The following is a 19,181-nucleotide window of genomic DNA, read 5'->3' as shown; positions in this document are numbered from 1 at the left end:
AACAGCCAAGGTGGAGCCAGGTAAAGCCAGGAGCCAAGAGATTTATCCATGTCTCCCACATGAGTGGAGGTGCCCAAGCACCTGAACCATCTTCCACTGCTTTCCCGGGTACATTAGCAGAGAGCTATATGGGAAGTGGAGCATCTGGGACTTGAACCAGCACCCATATGGGATATCAATACCATAGGCAGTGGCTTTACCCACTATGCCACAGGGCTAGCCCCTTGAAATTTCTTTTTGCTGTTCTTCTGTATATGTCTACAATTAGTCACCTCACATACATTCTTCAAGGTGGAATTGCCAAGGTAAAGACTTAGCAAATTCTTGAGTTTTTTTTTTGAGAAATACTTGACATCAGGGTGCACCATGGTTCTTGTAAGCAGTGTCTGTATCTCTGAACTAGGCCAGGACTGGGCAGGTTGGGTCCCCATCTTATGGGTATCTAGCTGATAAAGGGGGCATTCTCTTAAGGAATCTCCTGTGGGGCTGAGTTTCAATTACTTACACAGATAAGGCTCTCATGAACCCACCCTTTCTTGACTTTTCTCTCCCACGTTCTCATCGGTCTTCCTGGGATCAATTTGCAGGCAAATCATTTGCATCCATGCCCTCATCACAGGACACGGTCTGATTCTGAGGGAACCAGCACCAAGTTTGAGGAACCCGCATGAGGACATTAGGGACACACTGGAGGAGGATCCCTTCTGCCTGGGGGAGCAGCCATGGTAGTAGCAGGAGTTGTTAGTGATAATGATGATAGCATGAAAGCACAGAAACCATGTCAGCACTTATCAGGCACTTACTGTATGCCTGGTGCTGCCACAGCACCTGCCGCACTCTACTAGGCTGTGCTGTTTATCATGACCCCATTTCACAGCTGATGAAGCCAAAGCTTAGGGTGGCAGCAAATGGCTGAGCTGGGATTTGACGTCTAACTCCGGGAGCCACACCCTGACAAAAGGTCGCATTGGAGGAGTGTGGGCGCCTGCGGGGGGAGCAGAAGAGAGGGCCACCTCAAGGCAGACGGAGGAGTGGGAACAACCGCGCCTTGGGCGGCTGCGATGACGTCTGGCAGAGGGGCTTGGAGGGAAGGTGATCGAGAAAGATCAGGAAGGATCTAGAAAACAAATGAAGCCAGGACGCTGGTCTGGGGCCAGACTGTGATACTTCCACTCACTCTGCTAAGATGCTTGTGCTGGGAGGCGCTGCATGCCGCACTGCTAAGCGCAGAAACGCGGCGCACAGGCCTACGCGGCAGGGCAGAGGAGGGCGGAATTCAGTTAGGAAGCCACGGAGGCCGATTCGCCTGCATCCGGCCTCGTTCTTCAGCACCCCAGCGGAGCTGCTTGCGGCGCCGGCAAGTGAGCTGAGCGGCTCCCCGGGGACGCGTTTCAGCAGCCGGCTGTTCCTCCAGGAGCTGAGCCAGGGTTGCAGAGTAACCCACTGCCTGCCCTGCTCTATCAATAAGCCGACTCCGGCTCCACTCGCCCCTCCCCCACCACGCCAGGCTTTTCTAGACTCAGGGAGCCTGGGAGACGGCTGAAGCCCCGGTGAGGATGGGGTCGATGGGCACTGACCTTGATGAGAGACGTAGGTGGTGCAGCTGTGACCATTTTGGGTGGAGAGCCCCAGAGATAAGATCTGGATGACACGGGGAAACCGAGGCCTGGAGACAGAAGCTGTTTGCTGTAGTCATTCTTGGTGCCAACGAATGCTCTTCCCCCAGGGAGTCCCTGCGACAGTCCTTGCTTCCTTGAAATCTTTGCTTGGAATCTCTCCTCATTGAGACCTACTGAGACCACCCACTCATAGTGCAAACTGCCCCTCCCTATCCCCTGTTTGTTTTCTCTTTTGCTGTAGCATTTCCCCTTTTCTAACATGCAAGGTCATAAACCTACTGTTCTTATCCCTGTCTCCTCTTCCCCGTGTTAACTCCTCCGGGAGAGCTCCTGCGTCTTCTTCCTCCAATGATTGTCCTGTTTCTCGAAGGAGCCTGACAGCAGCAGATGTTCCAAAACCATTTGTTGCCTTAGCTGCAGTGCTAGGTCTTCTCCCTTCATGTTGCAACGTGTTAACGGGGGAGATGTAAACCTGACAAGGTGAGGCGGTGGGTCCTTGGCCCAGTGGGTAAGATGGTTAAGATGCCCGTGTCCCATACTGGAGTGCCTGCCTTTGACTCCCGGCTTCTGCCAGTGCACACCCTGGGAGGCAGTGGTGAGGGGTCAAGTAGTTGGAACCTGTCGTGCACCTGGAAACTTGACTTGAGTTCCAGCCTGCAGCTTCAGCCTGGCCCAGTCCTGGCTTTTTCAGGCATTTAGGGGCTGAATCGGTGTTGGAGCTCTCTCTTAAAAGATGACGATGATGATGATTTTAAACTAAGGGGCCACAGTCAGATTGTCAAGGAAGACCTTAAGCGCTTGTAGGTCTTCTTCTTCTTTTAATATTTATTTATTTGAAAGAGTTACACAGAGAGAGAAGGAGAGGCAGAGAGATAGAGAGAGAGAGAGAGAGAGAAGTCTTCCATCAGCTGGTTCACTCCCCAATTGGCTGCAACGGCCTGAGCTGTGCCGATCCAAACTAGGAGCCAGGAGCTTCTTCCAGGTCTCTCATTCGGGTGCAGGGACCCAAGGACTTGGGCCATCTTCTACTGCTTTCCTAGGCCGTAGCAGAGAGCCGGATCAGAAGTAGAGCAGCCGGGGCTTGAACTGGTGCCCTTATGTGATGCCAGCACCACAGGCAGCAACCCTACTCGCTATGCCACAGTGCTGGCTCCCGTCAACTCTTAAACATTTAATAAATTACTTCTCTGAAAACATTGATTGAAGCATCAGGACTGTAGGCAGCTTTGTCCAACAAAAACATAGTATGAAGACACATACAATCTTACAGTGTTCTAGTTGCTACATCAGAGAAGTAAAACTAAAGAGGTGAAATTAATTTTAATATTTATTTTATTTAATCCAACATAGGCAAAATATTTAGCATTTCAACATATAATAAATGTAAATGTGATTGCTGAGACATTCTATGTTCCTTTATGTTTCTAAATCTTCAAAATCCAGTGTACGTTTCTCACTTTGAGGACATCTTGATCTGGATCAGCCACATTTTGAGTGTTCAGTAGTCACAGAAACTGGTGGCTGGAGGCAGGCATTGTGGTGTAGCAGCCACCTGGGACACCTGCATCCCATATGGGCGCTGGTTCCCATCCCTGCTGCTCCACTTGTGATCCAGCTCCCTGCTGATGCACCTGGGAAAGCAGTGAAGATTTCGCAAGTGTTTGCACCCACATGGGGGACCCTGATGAAGCTCCTGGCTCCTGGCTTCACCTGGCCCAGCCCTGGCTGATACAGCCATTTGGGGAGTGAGCTAGAGGATGGAAGATCTCTTTCTTTCTCTCCTTTTCTCTCTCTCTAACTCCTCCTTTCAAATAAGGACAATAAATCTTAAAAAAAAGTAGAAGACACTGGTGACTGCTGTAAGGGACAGGGCAGGTTTAGGGGGGGAGACGTAGCTCTTTGCCTCCAGAAGCTTCTGTGTGAGCCAGTGACAGCCACAGTGTGCTCAGTCTGGAAGCAGAGGGAGGAACTAGGTCCCAAGAGAAGACCCAGGCAGATTGGTTAGTCCTGTTCGAAAGGGCAGAAATTGGCAATGACATGAAAACTCAGGTGACATAAGAATATACAGTAAGTAAATAAATACGGGAACATGCTTCACTTTCTTCATTATCAAAGAAATGAATTGAGCTGGTGTCAGAGTTTATTGTACACAGATGGTAAAAATGAAAACTAATGAGGTCCATATACTCATGAATGGATAGTGGTGGTGACGGTGCACAATTTTGGGAATATGCTGTAAGCATCCAAAGAAGCCTGTATACTCTGCACTCCATAATGCCATTTCTGGGAATTCTTTTTAAAAAAGAATTCAAAATGAGGGGAAAAAATAATGTACGACATTGTTCATTTTAATGTTAGTTTAAAAGCAAGAAATTGGAAATGAGTTAAATGAACAATAAAAGGATTGTATTCACTTGGAAGACTATTTCAAAGAAAATGTAATAACATGAGAAATGCTTTTGTTGCAATGGGGGAACAGTTGACTGCAATAGTATATCTATTTGTGTCTGTAACTCCATAAATGTTACCCAGTGATCCTCAGAAAAGCAGAGAAGAAACCTGGAATAATTTTCAGTGTGGTAAGATTGTGGTGGACAAAATTTCCCCATGTTTTGTTTTCACATAAAATTACAAATATTGCAAGAAAATTAGAGTGAAGGATGCGGGGCTAGAATGTTCATATCTCGCTCCATTCCCGAAGCATAACGAGAGGTAGGTGGCTTGGAGGAAAACACCATTTCTACATGGACGCTCTTCAAACACGACTCTGGTGGGACATTTCCTGTGGACGCTTGAAAATACATCGGTGAACCCTATGTTTGCAGGACCTGACTTTCAGAAACAGAGACTTGAAAAATTGAAGATTCTGGCCGGCGCAGCGGCTCACTAGGCTAATCATCCGCCTTGTGGCGCCGGCACACCGGGTTCTAGTCCCAGTCGGGGCGCCGGATTCTGTCCCGGTTGCCCCTCTGCCAGGCCAGCTCTCTGCTGTGGCCCGGGAGTGCAGTGGAGGATGGCCCAAGTACTTGGGCCCTGCACCCCATGGGAGACCAGGATAAGTACCTGGCTCCTGCCATCGGATCAGCGCGGTGCGCCTGCCGCAGCGTGATGGCCGCGGCAGCCATTGGAGGGTGAACCAACCGGCAAAGGAAGACCTTTCTCTCTGTCTCTCTCTCACTGTCCACTCTGCCTGTCCAAAAAAAAAAAAAAAAAAAAAAAAAGAAAGAAGAAAAATCGAAGATTCATTCTTGACCAATATTTTTCAAGTGCACACTAGCATTACTGAGAATTTCATCTTTAAACCTCATGAAATAATTTTTTTTTTTTGACAGGCAGAGTTAGACAGTGAGAGAGACAGAGACAGAGAGAAAGGTCTTCCTTCTGTTGGTTCACTCACCAAATGGCCACCATGGCCGGCGCGCTGCGCCAATCTGAAGCCAGGAGCCAGGTGCTTCCTCCTGGTCTCCCATGCGGGTGCAGGGCCCAAGCACTTGGACCATCCTCCGCTGCATTCCCGGGCCACAGCAGAGGGCTGGACTGGAAGAAGAGCAACTGGGACTAGTACCTGGCGCCCCAACTGGGACTAGAACCCGGTGTGCTGGCGCTGCAGGCGGAGGATTAGCCAAGTGAGCCGCAGCACCAGCCGAAATAATTGTTTTTGGTGATCATAAAAATGAGAACACTGAAAGTAAAAAATTCTTGCAGAGCTCTCACATCTGCCAGAGAAGAACTTGAGGCCGCTTCCTCTCTTGTGTCTGCTGATGAGGAACTATGTCCAAGGGATCCTCTAAGAGAGGAGGTGTGACTAGAGTTTAATTGGTGACAACATTGCTTTCAAAAGTCCATGCAGGGGCAGGTGTTAGGCCCAGCTGTTAAAATAAGACTTGGGGTACCTTATGCTGTGCCAGAGGGCCTGGGTTCAAGTCCTGGCTTCACTCCCAATACCACTTTCTTCCTTATGTACACCCTGGGTGGCAGCAGGTGGTGGCTCAAGTGGTTGGTTTCCTGCCCCCTCTTCCTTGAATATGGGAGAGCTAGATTGAGTGCCTGCTCTTAGCTCAGCCTGGCCCACCTCTGACTATTGTGTGCATTGTAGGTGTGAACCAGAGATGAAAGTCTCTCTCTCTCCCCACCCCCCCCCCCAGCCAAATAAACCAGATAAATAAATAAAAGTCTGCTTCACTTGAGTGACTTTAAGTGAGGCCCCTGCACCCCACTTGGACTTAGGTCTTTGTTACAGACTCAATCCTGTCCCTTCTCCCCAGCTTCTTGATTGCAGCCCTAACCTTAGTACCTCGAGGGTGACTGTATTTGGAGACAGGGTCTTGAAAGGCGTAATTAAGATGTGCTCACTGGGGTGTGCTCTAATCTAGTAGAGAGATTTCTTGTAAGAGCAGGACACTGGGACCCAGACACTTAGAGAGGTGTGACTGTGAGAAGGCACTCACAGGGTTGTGAGGATTAAGTGATCTGTCATATACTAAGAATTTACGCACAACATGTTATCTGTCACTCTGTAACATGTTCTTTTTTTTTTTTTTTTTTTTTTTTTGACAGGCAGAGTGGACAGTGAGAGAGAGACAGAGAGAAAGGTCTTCCTTTCCCATTGGTTTACCTCCCAATGGCCGCTGCGGCTGGTGCACCACACTGATCTGAAGCCAGAAGCCAGGAGCCAGGTGACCCCCCAGTCTCCCAAGTGGGTGCAGGGCCCAAGGACTTGGGCCATCCTCCACTGCACTCCCGGGCCACAGCAGAGAGCTGGATTGGAAGAGGAGCAACCGAGACAGAATCCGGTGCCCCAACTGGGACTAGAACCTGCCAGTGCCACAGGCGGAGGATTAGCCTATTGAGCCACGGCGCTGGCCTCTGTAATATGTTCTTTGTGTGTGTGTGTGTGTGTGTGTGTGTTTCGACAGGCAGAGTGGACAGTGAGAGAGAGAGAGACAGAGAGGAAGGTCTTCCTTTTGCCGTTGGTTCACCCTCTAATGGCTGCCGTGGCCGGCGCGCTGCGGCCTACGCTTCTCCTGGTCTCCCATGGGGTGCAGGGCCCAAGTACTTGGGCCATCCTCCACTGCACTCCCTGGCCACAGCAGAGAGCTAGCCTGGAAGAGGGGCAACCGGGACAGAATCCGGCACCCCGACTGGGACTAGAACCCTGTGTGCCGGCGCCGCAAGGCGGAGGATTAGCCAAGTGAGCCGCGGTGCCGGCCTCTTTGTGTGTTCTTAACATCATCTGATATTTGGGGACAAATTGCGTGACTCACAGACATAGATGGGATGAGGATCCAGCCTCATCTTACATGTGAGGATGTTGAGATGAAGAGAGGGGGAGACTGGCCATGATCACCCAGAGTCCATTTTCTTCTCTGTAAACTGGGACTAAAGCCCCCATTCCCTCTTCCTTGCAGCCTTCTTGTCATGATCAAATGAGAATACATATAGGGATGTGCCTTGCAGAGAAGAGAGAGATACAGCCCTGTGGGTTAGCACGTCTCTAAAAATGCACTTTCCAAATGGACTCTTCGTGATGGGGTGTGCCTTTAGATTTTCCACGTGGCAATAGCCCAGGGATCAAGAAACCTCGCTTGACTCTATGATGCTCCAACTCCCTGTGTGGTGGATCTGGGTCCTTGCTGGCTCCGGTGGCCCCCTCTGTATAGGAAGCCTACGTGCATGTCTCCTGGGTGTGGGCAATGCATTTCTGTTGTTTTACAATGACTCAGTCTAAGGTGCTTTGAAGAAAGAAGCTTGAGTGGATGGAGACATCCAGAAGGAGGATCTTGCAGATGTAATGAAGTTGAGGATTGGGGGGAGATCATACTGGCCCTAGATACAGTTTGGGTCTCCTTAGACGAAGAGGAAAGGACACATGGGGAGGACGGTCATGGGAAGAGGGAGGCAGGAAAGGAGGGATGGGCCCACAAGCCCTGCAGGAGCGCCAGAGGTTGGAAGAGGCAAGGAACTCCCCTTCCCTAGAGCTTTGGGAGGGTGCTTGGCTCTGCTGACATCTTGGCTTCAGACTTCTGCTCTCTAGAGCTGTTGCTTTTAGCCACTAAGTTTGTGGCTAATTTGCTATGGTGGCCTTAGGAGGCTGATACGGTGGGGTTGATAGTGCAAATGCTGTTTGCACATCACCCAGAACAAACCAGACATTGCAGCAAGCACTCCATGAGAACTAACTCATTTTGTCAGGTGTCACTGTAACACCATCTCCAGCTTGCAGAAGATACTGAGACTACAGGAGCTGCAGTAGCTGATCTGAGTCCCTGTGGCTGGCCAGTGTTGGACCAGGGTGTGTTATCTGGGACTTTCAACTCTGACATCCGCATCTGAACCTCTGAACTCTCCCAGCTCCCACAGGAAGAAGATCTTCCTTGGGCATGGTTATGGATCCAGGAGGTAGGCTGGCCCTTGCTTTGCTGGGATTTCAAGAGGAGAACATTTTCTTAAAGCACCACTGGGCTCATATATTCCTGGTGTCATGAGTTTGTAGGCTGGACAAGGCTGGAGGAGGTGGCCTCAGCCCAGTGAGACACATTCTGTTCTCCCTCCAGCTCTGTAAGACAGCAAACAGGTGGCATTGCACGTGATGCGTCTGTGGTCTCATTGGATGGGTGTCCCTGGATTCCTGCTGGGCGTTCCTCAAAGAAGTGCATGGTGACCTCTCACATGTGGAGACGTGTGGCACAGCCCACTGCAGTTTGTAATGAGTCATCGTGCTGGATTGCACTATTACCAGTCCTCGGAGACACTTACCCATCAGCTGTGACCAGATGCTTTCAGGTGCAGAGTCTCCCATCTCAAGCCAAGGACCTTGTCTAGGTCCCGCCATGGGCAGAAGGGCCCAGGCTTGAATCCTGGTCTGCCTGGCCCAGCTCCTCTGTGTCCTACACACCTTGGCCTTCCTCGCCTGCTTCCTGAGAAATTTCAAGTTCCCTCCACAGAGACTTGTTGCTCTCTGCTGCTCCTTACGGTTCTTACACTAAGTTACTACGCCTGCTGCCTATGTTGCCTGGCCGTTGTCTTTTATTTTCCCTATGGTGGTCTTGCCTCCTCTGTAAGATTACCCACCCTGAGAGCAAATGGTCTCTTTCTGACTTCTTTCCTCTTTTGGAACCTGCTTCAGGGGCTCACTGAATTTCTCCAGGAAGAGAGCCAAGAGAAACCCTTTCCACTATTAGGAATCCGTGGGGGCACTTCCCACTTCACACCCAGAAACCTCAAGCCCATTTTCGTGGCTTGTCATTGTTGGATATCAGCCAACATGTGTGTGTTCACAGCAGCCTAGGAGTTCTCTGGCTGAGTAGAAGTTTTAAAAGCTCAACATCAAAGGTGGGAAATGCGGGGCAGACCTTGGTGTGTAGGAGGAGGAGTCAGATTTTTGGTAAAGGGGTGTGACACACACACACACACACACACACAAGCATGTGCACCTGCTTTACCAAATACGCCACTCTCCTCTGCTTCCACTTCACATTTGAGGCAGATTTTAATTCCCGACAGCCTCTCTGTTGTTGTCCTACATAGGCAGAAAATATGTTTGTGGGTGTTCAGCTCTACTTTGCCTAGTAAAACCCTCCAAATAGGATTCCTGCTTTTTCTTGCAAATAGTACCACAAAAAGGGCCTGGGAAGTTTTTGAAGCAATGTGGCCAGGAGAAAACATGACAGCTCTGATGTCAGAAGCCTAGGACTTCTCAAAGGGCACACACCTAACATGTGGCCCCAAGGATTCCTCCCCCATTTGATAAGTTATACATAGGAGTGCTCAGAACCTACTTAATCGACACATGGATATGTGTCCCTGAAATTGTTTGTGCAACAAACTGCATGTGAATCCGAGAGAGGCCAGGGCGTCAGAAGGGCGAGTGTCTGGGGATATTTTAATATTCAGTATTTCCAGACTCAGCAGGCAGCGGGCTAAATCTGTCTGCTGATGGGCAGGCATGAATTATGAAACCACTCACGTAGGTTGAGAGGTTGCCCAGAGTTGGGGCACTGTTGCCACCAGTGTCTACTCCAGGTGGCGGGGAGTGGGGTTGCTCCGCATCAGGAGGGAGGGGGAGATGTGAACAGGGGCAAGGATCACCGTGGAGACATGGCCCATAGTCCACTGGTCCCAAGTCCTGCAGAGAAAAGTGGGCAGCATGATCAGAAACCCGGAATAAAACCCACAGCATGGACCCTGCTTTTGTGTGCTGGAGTGTGAGGCTGCCCCCTAGTGGCTAAGGTTCATAAGGGGACTGAAGTTCAAGGAGACTCACCATGAACTTCCTGTGGAGTTCTGATGCCTCCTCTTGCAAGCGTGTGTGCTATGCAGGTTGTGATGCTCCAGTGTGAGACTGAATGCAGGAGTCCAAGGTGAGAAAAACCATGAGGGCTGGAGACAAGGCAGGGGGAGGTGGTGGCTGACTGTGTGTGAGGGGCAGCAAATACAATGAAGGAACCAGCCTCAGGAACAGCACATCAGTTACAAGTATTTATTGATGTTTGCCTTGTATCTGACTTTGGTTTGTATCTGTGTGAAGTACATTCTACAAATTTTCTCAGTTCTCCACAACCACCCTAATCATTCCATATCCTTCTTCCTAAATTTATAGATGACAGAGAAAGAATCCAAAGTAAGGTATTATCATTACAATGCTTGTGGTAGTTAAAAGCTGTGCAATATCCAATCACATAGGCGCTTTACAAGCATTATGCTATTTAATCATCACACTTATTTTATGACGTAGGTTTTGTTATTTCTATTGTCATCATATTAAAGAAACTGAGGCTTACAGAGGGTATTTATTAGTTAGCTTTTACAATATGGTAAACTACTCCAAATTTAGCAGCTTGAAATAACAATCACTTATTTAGTTTTTTTTTTTTAAACTTTTATTTAATGCATATAAATTTCCAAAGTACGACTTATGGATTACAATGGCTTCCCCCCCATACCGTCCCTCCCACCCACAACCCTCCCCTTTCCCACTCCCTCTCCCCTTCCATTCACATCAAGATTCATTTTTGATTATCTTAATATACAGAAGATCAGCTTAGTATACATCAAGTATGGATTTCAACAGTTTGCTCCCACACAGAAACATAAAGTGAAAAATAATAGATGATTTTTTTTAAATGATGATGAAATCAGAGCAGACCTATTGTCATGTTTAATCCCAGTGAGAGTCAACTTGGGAATTGATAATTTTTTTTTTTTTTTTTTTTTACAGAGGATCAGTTTAGTATGCATTAAGTAAGGATTTCAACAGTTTGCACCCCCATAGAAACACAAAGTGAAATATATTGTTTGAGTACTCGTTATAGCATTAAATCTCAATGTACAGCACATTAAGGATAGAGATCCTACATGAGGAGTAAGTGCACAGTGACTCCTGTTGTTGACTTTACCAATTGACACTCCTGTCTATGGCATCAGTAATCTCCCTATGCTCCAGTCATGAGTTTCCAAGGCTATGGAAGCCCTCTGAGTTCTCCGACTCTTATCTTGTTTAGACAAGGTCATAATCAAAGTGGAGGTTCTCTCCTCCCTTCAGAGAAAGGTACCTCCTTCTTTGATGACCTGTTCTTTCCACTGGGATCTCACTCACAGAGATCTTTTGCCAGAGTGTCTTGGCTTTCCATGCCTGAAATACTCTCATGAGCTTTTCAGCCAGCTCCGAATGCCTTTAGGGCTGATTCTGAGGCCAGAGTGCTATTTAGGACATCTGCCATTCTATGAGTCTGCTGAGTATCTCACTTCCCATGTTGGATCACTCTCCCCTTTATTTACTCCATCGGTTAGCGTTAGCAGGTACTAGACTTGTCTATGTGCTCCCTTTGACTCCCAGTCCCTCCACCATGACCAACTGTGAACTGAAACTGATCACCTGGAACAGTGAGATGGCATTGGTACATGCCACCTCGATGGGATTGAATTGGAATCCCCTGGTATGCTTCCAACTCCACCACTTGGGGCAAGTCAGCCTGAGCATGTCCCAAATTATACATCTCTTCCCTCTCCCATTCCCACCACCATGTTCAACAGGGATCACATTTCAGTTAATTTTCAACACTTAAGAATAACTGTGCATCAATTACAGATCTAAACCAGTCATATTAAGTAGAACAGATAAAAAAACTACTAAGAGGGATAATGTATTAAGTTGTTCATTAACAGTCAGGGCTATGCTGATCAAGCCACCGTTTCCCATAGTGTCCACCTCACTCCAACAGGTTTCCCTCTTGGTGTTCAGTCAGTCGTCACCGATCAGGGAGAACATTTGGCAATTTGGGTTGGGTTCAGCTGCATGGTTCTTCTGGTCTCAGCTCATCCAGGTCTCGCTGGGCCATTATGATTTGATGGTCAGATCCTGGTCAGCTACACAGTTCTGCTTCAAGGAATTAGTCATTCATGGGCTGGGGTAATGGTGGAGACTGGTCCAGGTGTCTCTCATCATTCAACAGGCTAATGTAAGCTGGTGGCTGGGAGGGATCTGAGAGACAGTGGAAACTGCGAAGTCTCTTGAGACTTAGGCTTAAAACTAGCATGGTGTCACTTTTATGGAATTCTATTGGCCAAGGAAGGTCACATGACCAGCCCGGAGTCAAGGGATGAACCATATAGACCTCACCTCTGGTAGGAGGAGCTGTAAAATCACAAAGTGTAAAAGCACAGAGTATGGTTACAGGGAAAGGTGGAGAACCGGGATGATTTTTGCAATGTTATCTCTGGGAGTATGTAGGGGAATGGAGGCTAAGGAGGGGCTCCCAGTCAGAAAGAACCCCCTAAGAGTTTTGGACAGAAAAGCAGATATAGGCTGGTATGCCTGAAATAGTAGGTGGCAGGAGAGTTGGAACATCATTCTGAGCACATTATATGCATTAACTCACTTAAGTCCCACAAACACCCCATAAGGCAAGTCCGTTGGTTATCCCATCTATACAGATGCAGACGTAGAGGCCATGGCTCGGGGAGGTTGGATAACACCTGAGTCACACAGCTAGACAGCAGCAGGGTCCGATTCCAAGCCAGGGAGTTCAGGCACAAAGCCAGAACCACTATTAACTGCTGTCACTACAACAGAAAGGAGGAAGAAGGCAGGAAACAAAGGAAGGTGCTTGGTGCTGGGTGTTGAAACTACCTTCTGTAGAGGCCTGCAGACAATCAGGTGACGACTCCTTGCCACTCCCTTTTCTTTCCCCACTAGTTTCTGCATGAAGATGGGAAGAGCTGGGAGACCTCTTGGATTCTTTTCTGCCTCTGTGAGCCTCCAAATTGGTGCACAGTAGTGGCAAAGTATATTCACTAAGAGGTGGCTGTGAGCAGTAGAAACTGATTCGGTCCAGCTCAAGTTTGAAAAGAGACATTTCTTGGGGCCAGTGCTGTGGCACAGCAGGCTAATGCCCTGGCCTGAAGCACCGGCATCCCATATGGGCGCCGGTTCTAGTCCTGGCTTCTCCTCTTCCGATCCAGCTCTCTGCTATGGCCTGGGACAGCAGTAGAAGATGGCCCAAGCGTGGCTTTGGATTGGCACAGTTCCGGCCGTTGCGGCCATCTAGGGAGTGAACCAGCAGATGGAAGACCTATCTCTCTCTCTCTGCCTCTCCTCTCTCTGACTTGCAAATAAATAAATAAATCTTTAAAAAAAAAGAAAAGAGACATTTCTTAAGGAAGTACTGGGGAGCTGTCAGAATCAGAAGGTCCCAGGAAAGGCAAGAACTGGACAAGCCCTTGGGACCTACCTCAACGACAGTAATTTGTAAGCTCACTTTCTAATGTGTTGCTAGCCAACGATGGTCTACAGGTTTCCCAGCACTGTCTCTTCAAGTCCCAATTTCCCATGACTGAGAGTCTGCCACAGTGTGGATCACGTGTGCTTATGTTGGACCAGTAGGGTCTGGCCAGGGACAGGTGGACATGAGCACAAGCAAGGCCCCTGGGGAATCACTTGGGGTCGACTGCTTGGTGGCAAGATCAGTTCTAAGCACCGTCACCTACACCCACCTGGAAAGCTCCAGGGATGTACCTCTTGGCAAATCGGAGTACATCTTCCTCTCCCAGGGACTCTAATGTGTCCAGATTCTGACCAAACTCAGAGCCAACAGCTTCCTGGCAGAAACATATTCAACAAGAGAATTTGGATATGGTCTTATTAATTGCATTCATTTGTCAGTGGCATTTTTGAGCCCATCAAATAACTTTCATTAAATTATAACAACCCACGACAGGTGATATATTTAAACCCAAGCAATTTTGCCACACAGGTTATATTTATAAGGCAGTGCTTTTCAATCCTGACTCCTCGAATGATCCAGTTATAAAATATTTATTAGCACTTCAAAGGCATCTCTTTTTTGCATCCAGTATCTTCTCCAGGAGAGACGTCGGGGCAGGCAGCTCTATTTGTTGCTTTCACGGTGTGATGTTCTTTGTGTGGTTCAAAGGTGCTTCCTTACATTTGCAGGGAAGTGAAGCTGGGTTTTGTAGATGAACAGTTTCTCTGCTGAGCTGTGTGTGATTTACCCCAAGACTGAAAAGGCCACTTGCATAGATTAAGTGGAATCTATGGTTTTCAAAAAATAAATTTGCTACTTAAATTTCCAGAAGGCAATTTCTTATACATGAGCACACCTGGCTTCCACACACATGCTTTATGACACTGTCCATTCTTATTCTTTTTTAAAAAGATTTATTTATTTATTTGAAAGTCAGAGTTACACACAGAGAGAAGGAGAGGCAGAGAGCAAGAGAGCGAGAGCGAGAGAGAGAGAGAGAGGTCTTCTATCCACTGGTTCACTCCCCAGTTGGCTGCAATGGCCAGAGCTGTGCTGATCTGAAGCTAGGAGCCAGGGGCTTCTTCCAAGTCTCCCATGCGGGTGCAGGGGCCCAAGGACTTGGGACATCTTCTGCTTTCCTAGGCCATAGCAGGGAGCTGGATGGGAAGTGGAACAGCCAGAACTCGAACTGGTTCCTATATGGGATGCTGGCACTACAGGCAGTGGCTTTACCCTCTATGCCACAGTGCTGACCCCTTTTCTTATTCTTGACAAGAAGACAATTTTTATGGAAATGTAATCTATTAGGGCAGTGTTTGGCTTAGAAATTTAAGACTTTGGTATGCAATGTTTCTAACTTTGCCACTAATCAATTCCTGATATGACCTTGAACAAACAACATCTCTCTACTTTTGTTAATTTCAATACATCAGTCTGGGATTGGTAGATATCCATCAGGATTGTGCTCAGCTACTTAGTAGAATAACAATGAAATTCTAATGATAGGAGTTTATTTTTCTACACTGACAAGTCACGTGGTAGGGATCTAGAGTTGGTGTAATAACCAAAAGAGGTTACTTAGGATCTAGGCTCCTTCTCTGTTCTTGAGATCAGCATGTGGTTTTTAGTTTTATAAAACAATTTTATTTGAAGTGGAGGGAGAGAGAGAAATTGCCCACCTACTGGTTTACTCACCACATGTCCACGATGGCCAACACTGGGCAAGGCTGAAGCCAGGACCTCGGAACTTGGTCCAGGTGTCCCATGTTGCTCACAGGAACCCAACTACCTGAGCCTTCACCACTGCCTCCCAGGGTCCGTAGCAGCAGGAAGCTGGGGTCAGGAGCCAGAGCTGGGCATCCAACTGAGGAACTCTGATAGGGGATGCAGAAGTCCTAATTTCTGGGCCAAATGCTCATCCTCAGCCCACGGTTTCAGTTAAGAAGAAGAAGGCTGGGCAAAAAGCAAGAGTAAAAAAAATGCCAAGTGAGTCTCTATTTTTAGGGAAGCAACACATTTTCTAGAAGCTCCCCTCACTGCTAGTCTTCTGCTGACATCTCATTTGCCAGACTGAATTATTGGCACCCTACATGCACAAGAGCCTGGAAAAGTAATCTTTTTATCTGGACATGTTGCAACCCCAGATGAGAAAATAGTTCTGTTGACAAAGAAGAATAATGGATATTGGGTAAGAACCTATCAGTGCCCTCCTCTTCCCCAGAAGGCAGAGCAAAACTACCATTTATTGGTCTGCTACCTGGTGGTGAGCATTGTACTAAGCCTTTTTCATCTGTGTTTCCAATTAATTCCTGCAACGTATCTATGTGCAGTAGATGTGAACTCTATAGAGTTGAAGGAGCTGGGATTCAGAGAGATCAGATTACAGAGTGAGATGAATTAAAGTAAATCCTCTATAATGAGTTCAGAAGTGCTGGAGGAGGGCTCGAGTTACTGGGAATATTTGCTGTTGGCTTCCGTGGAAGGGACTTGAAGGTTTTTACTCTCTTCTTTGCACTGTACACCCCTGGAGGGGAGTTTGGGTGAACTCCTGCCGTGATGTTTGCGGAATCTGGGATGCTTGCTGATCTCTGCGTCTCCCTGACAATGACACCAGCGGTTTTTGGTTTCCCTAGAGCTGAGCTGTGGTGGCCTCCCTCTCTGGAAAGGTTCTCCCTGTGTTGGATCAAGAGCCCTTCCTCACTGTCACCATGTTGCACATGGCACGTAAGTCACCTGCAGTGATTTGAGGGGAATGGAGATGGCCTCGCTTGTCCCCAACTCTCAGAAGCAAATAGCATTGATGAGCTGGCGTCTACAAAAGGGATGATGGTGTAAACTGGTAAGGACACAGCGTGGGGAGGCAGAATACTTGCTGCCTTTGAATCCCCTTTGCTGCCTACTGGCTCTGGGATTTGCCTGTTATTTGATTACCTCTCTCCCCAGTTTCCTCAGGTGTGAACTGGGTGATCGTAGAACCTAGGCTGAGAGTTGTGAGGATTAACACACATGAAGCATGTGGAACCATGCCTGCCACAGAGCTGACATTTGCAAGTGCCAAAGTCTGTGCTTGCTGCAAATGTCCTCGTTTTCAAACAATTTTGTAACACCCACTTTTGCAGACTTATTCTTTTGGATCTTGAAAGCTAAGTCATCGTGATGTCCCTAAGTTGTGAATATTGTAGTTATCAATTAGTGCAGATAAGGAAAAGAATAGCTAGTATTTGTTGAGCTACTATTCTTTTCGCTTTTTCAAAAATACAGATGAACTGTGCAGCATGAGCTGAACTGCCTGGAATTGCGCCACATGGTGGCCCTGTATTGGTCAACTTGGGAGAGACAGATTGGTAAATAGCAAAGATCACTTTGCTTTTCACAAGTGGTGCTACGTCTACAGGTTTTAAATCCGCTACTTCTTAACCAATACTACTTTGGTGGGCCCAAGGGGGCCCACTTTCATTGTGTGGTTCTCCTGCCTTTCCTCGTCTTGCAGCCCCTGCCCACTAAAACATGGTCAGCAGGATGAGGTCAGAGGGTCTGCTCCCAGCTTGTGCCGTGACATTGGACAAGTCACGTCCCCATTTGGGGCTTTGGTTCCCCAACTAAGAGGCAATCTCTAGGGCCCTTCGAGCTTGACGGTTTCCCAATCCTCACCGGAGGATGCTCTTGAACTTGGGAAACACAGCCTGCTTGGGAGAGTTTCATTTTGAGGCTTTTCTTTTGAGAGCTGCTTTAATTTATTGGGCCTCTTTCTGTCACTGAAGAATCAAGACAGCAAAGACTGAAATTCTGTTTTTCTTTTCCAAATGCGATGCTTAAGCAAGATGCAGTTTCACAGAGCAAATGCAGAGGAGTAGAAATGAATAGGGTTTCTCCTGTCTTTGAGCAGTCCCAGAGGAGGCTGTACACAGCAGGATAGCCCTTCAGCCAGATGGGCTGCCGGCTCCGAGAGCCAAGCAGTCACAGAGAATAGAGAAATCCGTTGCGGAAATGAGGAGAGGCGGGTTGCTGTGCGATGGTTTATTCTCACAGCTGAATCGAGTCTGCCTGGAGGCCAGAGGGAAGATGGAGAAGATTAAGCACGCCAAGAGACTCTCAGACACGAGCTGATGGGTGTGATGTTCCAAGTCTCAGTTCAGGGTCTGATGGGACTACGGCCCATGCGGCAACCTTGGGTGCAAGGCATTCTTGAGAGCAGGGTTAGCCGCAGGGAATGTTGGAAAAGAGGGCTAGATGTTACTCAGTCCCCTTTGGTGGCCTTGCCCATGTTCCTTGGTGCTGTGGACAGCCTGGGAGATACAGGGCCCTCTTTCAACCTGCCTTATCTAGGCCAGCCTTGCTTTTTCCTGTGACACCTCATTCTCAGTTTTTTTTTTTTTTTTTCCTGTCCCATCCCTTTTATCATCAACCTTATTGAAATTTTACTTGGGAATATAGTGGGTAGAAAAAATCATGGCCTTTGAGCTCAGAGTTTTGGGTGGTGATTCTGGCTCTATTGTGGTTGGGAGCTTGGGTGGATTACCTGATTATCCTGAGCTTCAGTTTCCTTACCTTTGAGATGGGTAGATGAGCTGGGGCTGTGAGGTTTGTTCTGGGGAGGGAGATAAGCATTGATGGCTGAGAGCGCTTTCCTGGGCTAGTCCTTTTCCCGCCTCCTTCTATCCTTCAGGAGAGCCTCAGATTGCATACTCTTAGCTCACTCTTGAGGTCATCTGCAGACCATTCCCTTACAGCCTAGTGCTTCCCGTGTCTCTTGGTCTGCAGGTGCTCGCTGGCTGTGGAAGTCTGGTCCTCACCTTGGGCAGGTTGGAAGAATCAAGAAGTTAAGCATGGGGCTGACGCTGTGGCATAGTGGGTTGAGCCTCCACCTGTGGTGCTGACATCCCATATGGGTGCTAGTTTATGTTTCAACTGCTCCTCTTCTGATCCAGGTCTCTGCTTTGGCCTGAGAAGGCAGAAGATGGCCCAAGTGCTTGGGTCCCTGCACCCACGTGCAAGACCCAAAGGAATCTCCTGGCTCCTCACTTCAGATGGGCACTGCTCCCGCCAGTGTGGCCATCTGGGAAACTGAATCAGTGGATGGAAGACCTCTCTGTCTCTCCCTTTCTCTGTCTGTAACTCTACCACTCAAATAAATAAAATAAAAATTAAAAAAATAAAGTTAAGGCTTGGCTTTGATCTTGAGCATAGGAGGATGGCAGTTGGCAGATGAATACCCAGCTCCCTTGTCCAAAGGTGGCAGAGTTCTGAGGCCCAGTTTCTTAGAGGGCCTCCCGTATGGTCTCACCCCAGAGGCCTACAGTGACAACACATGCATCATGGGCCAGGGCTGACTTCACTCTCTTCCTTGTACACTTCACTACCTCTTCTTCGTGCTCCCTGGGATCACTTTGAAAATCAGCTCTTCAGATCCAGATCTTTACATCCTGGGTGTCCACACACATCCACATTGGGAGACAGGTAACCCAGTATTCTCTGGGAACAAATTATGGAGCTCCCCACTTTCCATCTTCATTGTTGGACTCACGTCTTCCCTTCTGGAGTCTGGTCCAGGGGTAGGGAGAGGAAGGAAATCACGGCTGAGAGCAGTGCTTTTCAACTTCAGGTCCTAACTCAATAGGGAGTGACAAAGTTCGCTTTCTAAACAGGAGGAAGATATGACGTGCCAGAATGTATTACAGATTGTGAGAGTATATACTATTATAGGGGCATCCCATTTCATTCATTCACATGTTTGCTTACCTGTTGGTGAAGTACTGTTTGCAACACAGATCATGGTCCAAAATTTTGGAAGCCACTGCCA

General features: G+C 48.0%; 1 long non-coding RNA gene across 2 annotated transcripts; it reads left to right on the top strand.

Moving 5' to 3' along the window:
• The first annotated feature begins 9,583 nt into the window (after positions 1-9,583).
• LOC103348123 (uncharacterized) lies at positions 9,584-18,538 on the top strand. 2 transcript variants are annotated; one of them, XR_007918716.3, is made up of 3 exons: positions 9,584-9,979; positions 16,015-16,105; positions 18,310-18,538. It is a non-coding gene; the product is annotated as an uncharacterized LOC103348123 (long non-coding RNA). The 2 variants fall into 2 exon arrangements; XR_516567.5 differs by lacking the exon at positions 9,584-9,979 and adding an exon at positions 15,605-15,644.
• Positions 18,539-19,181: the final 643 nt, after the last annotated feature.

The sequence above is a fragment of the Oryctolagus cuniculus genome, chromosome 6 (genome assembly GCF_051225735.1).
Source record: "Oryctolagus cuniculus isolate XC-2025 breed Fujian yellow rabbit chromosome 6, ASM5122573v1, whole genome shotgun sequence".
NCBI lineage: Eukaryota > Metazoa > Chordata > Mammalia > Lagomorpha > Leporidae > Oryctolagus > Oryctolagus cuniculus.
This window is presented reverse-complemented; position numbering and strand designations above follow the sequence as displayed.